Genomic DNA, 8,123 nt, shown 5'->3' with positions numbered 1-8,123 from the left:
TCTTTTTAGATAAAAGTTGCTTCATAAATTTCATGTAAGCAGGCACTTGATTAACTAATTCAAGAAAAGGAACTTGTACGTTTAAGCTACGAACAACATTTTCAAATTTATTAAACGATACCTGTTCCTTCGTCGGCACCAATATCTCCGGATAGGGGGCTGAAAGAAGTAACTTAGCCCTCTCCTCTAGGTCTCTCATGCCGGCATCGGTGGACTTAGGCTGAAAATCCACTACCTTCTCTTTGTTGTAGCTTGACCCTTCTTCAGACCGTCTCAAAAATGATCCATTAACCGTCATCGGGTCGTACTTCGGAACCGGAACTGACCCATCAGCATTTGGGCCTTGACTCAATATTTTCGAAGTAGTCGTACCCCGAAACAAGTGGTCCCTCAAGTTATTTGGCATTGGAGGTCGAAAAGAATCACTTTCGAGCGCCGTCGATCGATCGACGGGAATGTCGATCGATCGATCGACTTCTACAGAAACGATGGCCCGTAACTTTTCGGACTCGTCGATCGATCGGGTATGTCGATCGATCGATCGACATACCCTATTGATCGTATTTTTCTTTCCACTGTTCGTTCCAGCCTTCTTCTGACTCGGTTCCGCCTCATCTTTTTCAGCAATGTCTTCGACCATAGCGTGACCATCAAGGGTAGACCCACTCCTCAAAGTAATGGCATTAAGGGTCTCCTTTTGATCCGTCTGAGTCGGTAAATGTCCCGGAGCTTGAGTTGTATTCTTGCTAGCCAATTGGGCAATTTGGCTCTCCAACATCTTCATCCCGGCCTCTCTAGCTTGAGACTCCTTCAACAACAAATTTTTCAATTCGGCAAATTCGGAACCTTGGGATTGTTTTTTATGCTGAGGAACATATGGAGGCTTTTGGAACTGTTGTTGCTTATGAGGGGGCACATAATTCTGCTGCTGCTGCTGCTGTGGAGGTTGAGTCGGATTCAAGACATTTTGGCTACTCCACCTCAAGTCCGGATGGACATTCGGCTCATAATAAGTATTTGTCTGCCTATAATGTTGAAAGGCAGCACAAGACTCAAAGGGATTAGGACAATTGTCTGAAACATGTCCCTCAGCTCCACATCTTTTGCAGACGAAAGGACCGTCTGACACAGCATTCACATGATAGATTCCTCCTTTCGAAGCTCCTCCCAACTCGTACTTATCAAATCTCGCCGTAAGAGCCTCTAATGCAGCTACGGAAGGAGATTCAACACTTCTCCTTTGATTTCCCCTGGAATTTCCATACTCAGCTTTGTGGGTGGCCAAATCATCAATAATTTTCCACCCCTTAGTCTCTCTAACATTCTCCTGGAATCTTCCACTAGCTGCCGCATCCAGGATAGCTCTCTGATCGTCATAGAGCCCATTGTAGAACTGATTGCATAAGCTCTATTTCTCAAACCCATGATGCGGAATGGTTCACACCAGCTTCTTGAAACGGACCCATGCCTCATGAAAGTTCTCATCCGGACCCTGTTTAAAGCTCGTGATCTGAGCTCTAATGGCATTAGTCTTCGAGGTAGAGAAATACTTCTTGTAGAATGCTAGGGCCAAATAATTCCAGTCAGTGATCCCATTAGCAGCTCGATCCAGGTCTCTGAACCACTCCCTTGCAGCATCACGAAGAGAGAATATAAACATACTTTTCTTCACCTGGGTCACACCGGTTGGTGGAGGTATGGAACAGCAATAATCGATGAATGTCTCCATATGCTTGGCTGCATCTTCATTTGCAGCTCCCCCAAATTGGTTTCTCTCAACCAAGTTAATATAAGAAGGCTTCGGCTCAAATTTTCTGTCCTCCCCTGGTAATGCGAATCCCTTATAAAGATTTGCAGCTGTCGGCTCCGAGTGACTGGCTATACTTGCTTCTTCAGCCATGACTGGAAAATCTGGAGATGTGACGGTCTCAGCTGAAGAAGTGGAAACAGGAGATGAATGTGGATCCTCCTCAAATAGCTCATTCTCGTAGTAACTGGACAGAGTACTCAACTCTTCCTCTGTCGGCAATCCCCTAGATGATCGTCTCAACTCACGCAAAGTCTTCTCAATCTCAGGATTAAACGGTAGTAATTCACCACCCTGTGACCTGCGCATAAGAAGAAACTACAAGTAGAATATGAGAATAGTTTAAGGAACAGATGTCCCTTAAACTAAGAAAAAGACTAAAAATACAACAACTAAAAATTTTAAACAATTGCTTCCCCGGCAACGGCGCCAAAATTTGATACCGTCGTAGAGTACCAAAGATAAATTTATAGTCCAAACTACTACTATAGATAGTGGCAGTTATGGTCGAACCACAGGGAGGCGATGCAATTATTAATTTTCTAATTTTAAGTCCAAGGTAACAAAAGTGGGGGTTTGATTTGATTTGTTCTATACTAATGGCAATAAAAGAACAGTAAATTAAGCTAATTGATGAAAACAGGTATTAAAAGGGTGCTAAGACGGTCGGTTCACTGTAGTTTCGGCAGTAGTATACTAGGTAGGTCTAAAACAAACACATGAGACGGGAAAATAAGAGGTCCTCTCGGTCCAATCTCACAGATAGCATCTCTCGATCTCGCTACAGGTCTCTAATATCACTAATGCTAACTTTCGTCCTGAAAAGTGACTAAAAAGGCTAAATTAACTCATCTCTCAACTTATTAATCTAGTCGTCTTAATTAGGTAAGCTATCTCCCTTCCCTATCTTTCGATCTTTATTGGGTCGGTCAAATCCTAAACATTCAACTAGTCACGTGCACCCGATTCGTCAAACATAGAAATTAACGAAGCTGAAGTCACGTGGTCAGTCGATCGACCAGGGAACCCGGTCGATCGACCATGGCGCGATTTAGGTCGTCCTATTCTAATGGCGACTACGCTACAGATTCCCTACATCCTAGCACAGGGGATTTAGCTACTCATACTCATGGTAAAAACAGCAATAAACTTAATAATTAAAACATTCGAAATCATGCTTAAATTATCTAAACAAGCGATTAACATAAAGCGATAAATCGGTTTCGGGAGAGCTAACCTAGCAATTCTATACTACAAATGGAAGCAATAGAACTAAATAAGAACAGAAGAATACCGTGTAAAGGAATTGTAAAGGGTAGATCAGAACCGAATGCAAAACAGAAACTTTATTAAAGAACGAACTAAACTATGGATGTTGAATTGTATCTTCGAACTGAATGATAAAAACTTGATTATTGTTCTCAAAACCTAAGTTACGTTATATAGGAATATACGTAACTTTATTCCAAAACCTAAAACACAATGGGCTTCTAAATTCTCGATCTTCTAATTCACGTCAGAATTAGCGGCTTGGCCGATCGACTACACAAGGCAGTCGATCGACTGCATTCGCTGAACAGTAGCTACTAGAACTCGTGGGTTGGTCGATCGACTAAGGGCAGCGGTCGATCGTCTGAAGTAGCTGATACTTGACTTCTAACTTCTCATGTTTTTGTCCTTTGGGCCTCGAAATGCGCACCAAGCTCGTTCCTGGAGTAAATACTTCACGTCAAATGCAATGCAAGATACTCGGGGACGGATTTAGCTCAATTTATACTCATTTCCGCATAAATCTGCAATATTACATAAAAATACGAAAGTAGACGAAATGGGGCAAATAGTAGTGAGCTCTGAAATGCGTGTAAAATGGGGTGTAAAACATCTTATTCAGGACACGTATCACACACCATGTAACCAAAACACATGCTTTCTGTAACCCAAAGCTAGCTGTATCTTGGTCCAAGTATCCCTCATCAGAATGATGTGAGCTGACTTTGTTAAACGATCGAAGATCACCCAAATCATATTGTTACCTTGCCGTGTCCTTGGTAACCCCACGATAAAGTCCATAGAGATCGATTCCCACTTCCACTCTTGCACCTCAAGTGACTGAATGTTACCTTGCGGTCTTTGTTGCTCACCCTTTACTCTCTGGCACGTCTGACACTTAGCCATGAACTCGGCCACATCCCTCTTCATATAAGGCCACCAAAACGTTTTCTTGAGATCCTTGTAAAGCTTGTCACCTCCTGGGTGAACTGAACAAGGAGTGCAATGAGCCTCTATCATGATTACTCTCCTAAAGTCTGCATCATTAGGAATACACCATCTCCCATCAAAACGAACACTCCCATCTGTGTGGATAGAAAACCTGGAAACCATGTCACTCTCTACCCTTGACTTCCACTCTTGGATCTTAGGATCAAGCTCTTGTTTTCTCTTTATATCATCATAAAAATATGGCTCGATCGTCAAATCACCGATGGTATCCCCCTTCCGAATCATATGAATCTTCATCTTGGACATCTTATCCCTAAGCTTCAGCAAGGACATAGCTGTAAACAACGAATGAACACTCTTCCTACTCAAGGCATCTGCCATGACATTGGCCTTACCCTCATGATAGATGACCTCCATGTCATAGTCCCCAATCATCTCCATCCATCGTCTCTGTCACATGTTAAGCTCTTTCTGAGTGTAGATATACTTCAGACTCTTATGATCTGAAAACACCTTAAAAGTTGCCCCATAATGATAGTGCCTCCAAATCTTAAGAGCAAACACAACTGCACCCAGCTCTAAATCATGAGTCGGGAAGTTCTCCTCATACGGCTTCAACTGCCTCGTCGCATAAGCTATATCCTTCCTATTCTGCATCAAAACACATCCCAACCCATTTTTTGAAGCATCGGTGTATACTTTAAAGTTCTCACTTCCCTCAGGTAAAGCTAGAATAGGAGATATGGTCAAACGCTCCTTTAAGGTCTAGAACGCCGTCTCACAACTCTCATCCCACCAAAATCTGGTCTCTTTTCTCATCAAAGATGTCATAGGCCTCGCGATCGTAGAAAAGTCTTTCACAAACCTACTGTAGTAGCCAGCTAAACCAAAGAAGCTTCGAATCTCAGCAACATTCTTTGTTGATTCCCACTTGGTCACTGCCTCAATCTTGCTAGGATCCACTGACAAACCCTCTTTAGATATCACGTGACACAGAAAAGCTACCTTCTCTAGCCAAAACTCGCACTTGGATAACTTGGCATATAGCTGATTATCTCGCAAGGTTTCTAAAAATAACCTCAGATACTCCTTATGCTCCTTCTTAGTCTTAGACTAGACTAAGATGTCATCAATGAAAACGACCATAAACTTCTCTAAGAACGGGCTAAAAATCCAGTTCATAAGATCTATGAAAACTGCTGGTGCGTTCGTCAAACCAAAAAGCATCACTACGTACTCATATTGACCATAACGTGACCCAAAAGCTGTCCTAGGAATATCCTCATATGCTATCCTCAACTGATGATAACCCGACCTTAAATCGATCTTAGAGAGCACCCCTACGCCACTTAGCTGATCAAAAAGGCCATCAATCCTTGGCAAAGGATACCTGTTCTTCACTGTGACATGATTCATCTCCCTATAGTCGATGCATAACCCCATGCTCCCATCTTTCTTTTTTACAAACAACACTGGTGCTCCCCACGGTGACACACTAGGCCGGATATACCCCTTGTCTAATAGATCATATAGCTGTTTCTTCAAATCTTTCAGCTCTTTGGGTACCATACGGTACAGTGCTTTAGATATAGGACTTGTCCCCAGTTTCAGCTCCATATTGAAGTTGATATCTCTCTTAGGTGGTAAACCCGGTATCTCATCTAGAAAGACATCACTAAACTTCCCAACCACATGTATGTTGGACGCCATCAGTTGCTCCACTCGCCTATCTTTCACTTGGCAAAGAATCAAGGGACACTTCTTCTTTAGACATGACTTTAAATTTCTTACAACGATGAACTTACACTTTGGCCTAAAAAAACGCTTATATGACACTCTGACACCCTTGGGGCCATTCAAGGACACTTTTTTTTGCCTTCAATCTATCTTAGCATCATACTTACCCAACCAGTCCATCCCGACGATGACCTCAAACCCATCCATAGGAAACTCTAACAAGTTTACCGGTAAGTCTACGTCCCCTACCAACATAGACACATCTCTATACAACATTACACAAGACACCGACTCCCCAGAAGGTATAAACACCTCATCTTTTACAAGCTTATACTCCCCCAAACCCATTGCTAAGGCATGACTCCAACACAAAATAATAGGATGCCTCTGAGACAAACAAAATGAAAGACGGAGTATTATGAACAATAAAGGTACCGGTAACTACATGAGCATCGTTCTTGGCCTCCTTTTTGCCCATCATGAAGAGCTTCCAGCTGCTTTTCTGACCTCCACTCTGAACCGAGGTGTTCGAAGTAGTTGGTATAGCTGCCGAGTTCTGAGTCACACCATTGTTCGGGCGCTGATAGGATCCTCCACTGTTGCGGTTGAAGCCGCCATTATTGTTGTTCTGCCCTCCAAGGTTACCCCAAGACCCAGATGGCCTGTTACTAGCAAAGCCTTGGCTCGGAGCCTGAGAAAAACTCTCCCCCGATAAGCCCCTGAAAAGCCTTCTACTTTGGCACTGGTACAGTCGTGCCTCTTGTGACCCACTCCACCACAGTTGAAGCAAGTACGTTTGGAGTTGTCACTAACACTCCGACCACCACCTCTTCCCCATGCTCGAGACCCCCCTGAAAAAGTAGACTCACCAGAAAAACCCCTAGACTGACCATGGTTGCTCTTCTTATTGCCCGACTGATTGCCACTCTCATTCTCTCCATTCCTCTTTTTGGTGTTCCTTTACTTAGCCTCCTTGGCCAAGTCCACCAACCTCTTAGCCTGCCCAACCCGCACATATACCACTTTCAGATTGGTAATAACTCCTCCTGGTAACCTATTCATGAACTTAGGAGCCAACCGCTTCTTGAAACGAAGAGCCAAACCTCGCTGAACCAGCTACAAGGAACCGGTGATAGTACTCTTTGACAGTCATATCATCAGTCATGGTGAAAGAATCAAACTCGGCTCTCAACTTGTGACGGATTTGCTCTGGCACGAATTGTACCCTTATAGCACTCTTTAGACCCGCCCACGGTATGGCACCGAGCCCGTCATCCCTGTAGTATTCCCTGACATCTTCTTTCATATTCTGCCACCAAACTGCAACCTCACCTCTTGGGTAGTATACCACCTGTTTGACACCGAACTCCGCCGGACACTTCACATCCTTAAGAAGACTCTTCATCTCACAGTGCCAGTTATCGAGCAGCTTAGGTTATCCGATGCCCTCATAAGTTGAAGGGTTATAGCGAGCAATGATGGTGCTTAGGTAGGTTGCGTCCACCGGTTTCTCTGCTCCCTTTCCCACGTTCTTCATAGCCTCTAGGAGTGCTTCCTGCTGCTTAATCGTATGGGCTACCTCATCCGTCATCATCTCTGAGGCTTGGATATACGCTGCTGACCTCTTTGGCGGCATTTTGAGCTGATAGAAGCATAGAAATGAAAGCACATAGCCTATGGCTAAAAATAAACAAGGCCCCCTGCCAAAGAAGCACTCGGCCGATGTATTGGTATTTTTCTACCGAATTAGGTTAAATTGGGTCATAGTGGTCTTATGCGTTATACGTAGATTGTATTGTTTGTATGAATGCTAAGTACGAAAGATAAACATGTAAATAAGTGGAGACACGAGAGATTTGGGGATGCAGAAAACCCAGTGTGGGAAACGACCGCGGGAAGGGACGGTACCCTTCCAATGATTTCACTAGTTGTTAATGTAAGGACGAGTACAAGAGAGGTAGCGCGGTGATCTATCTAGCACAATGCATTATTTTTGTATATCGGTCTCTGCATGAATCTTTCTCCTCCTCCCTCTTGTATATATATAGGACCTACACCCTAATAGGGTTTAGGTCGCTTGCGCGGCAAGTAAAGTTGTATCCCGGTCTTGTTGCATGCTTCACTATCCAGAGCCCTGTTCTCCCTATTCTCTCTAAGATCTCCCTGATTTCTTTCAGCTTACAGGCCCCTCGAGGCCATTAGTTTACTCGACCTAATTCGTACGCTAGTCTTGATGAACATACTTCTATGGCAGCCCAATACGCAGAATTTGGCCCAAACAGTTTGCCCCTAATTCCTTGCGAGACACGCTTCGGAATGACGAGTAAAGAATTATCAGTTCAACCTTACGCAGTCTTTT

The 8,123-nt window shown here is 43.7% G+C and overlaps 1 non-coding gene across 1 annotated transcript; it reads left to right on the top strand.

Annotated features, from left to right (window-relative positions):
- Positions 1-1,418: 1,418 nt before the first annotated feature.
- On the top strand, positions 1,419-1,525 carry LOC141636749 (small nucleolar RNA R71). Its single transcript, XR_012541337.1, has one exon. It is a non-coding gene; the product is annotated as a small nucleolar RNA R71 (small nucleolar RNA).
- The last annotated feature ends 6,598 nt before the right edge of the window (positions 1,526-8,123 follow it).

The sequence above is a fragment of the Silene latifolia genome, chromosome Y, assembly GCF_048544455.1.
Source record: "Silene latifolia isolate original U9 population chromosome Y, ASM4854445v1, whole genome shotgun sequence".
Lineage (NCBI taxonomy): Eukaryota > Viridiplantae > Streptophyta > Magnoliopsida > Caryophyllales > Caryophyllaceae > Silene > Silene latifolia.
Note: the sequence above shows the minus strand (reverse complement) of the source record. Positions and strands in the feature narration are given on the sequence as shown.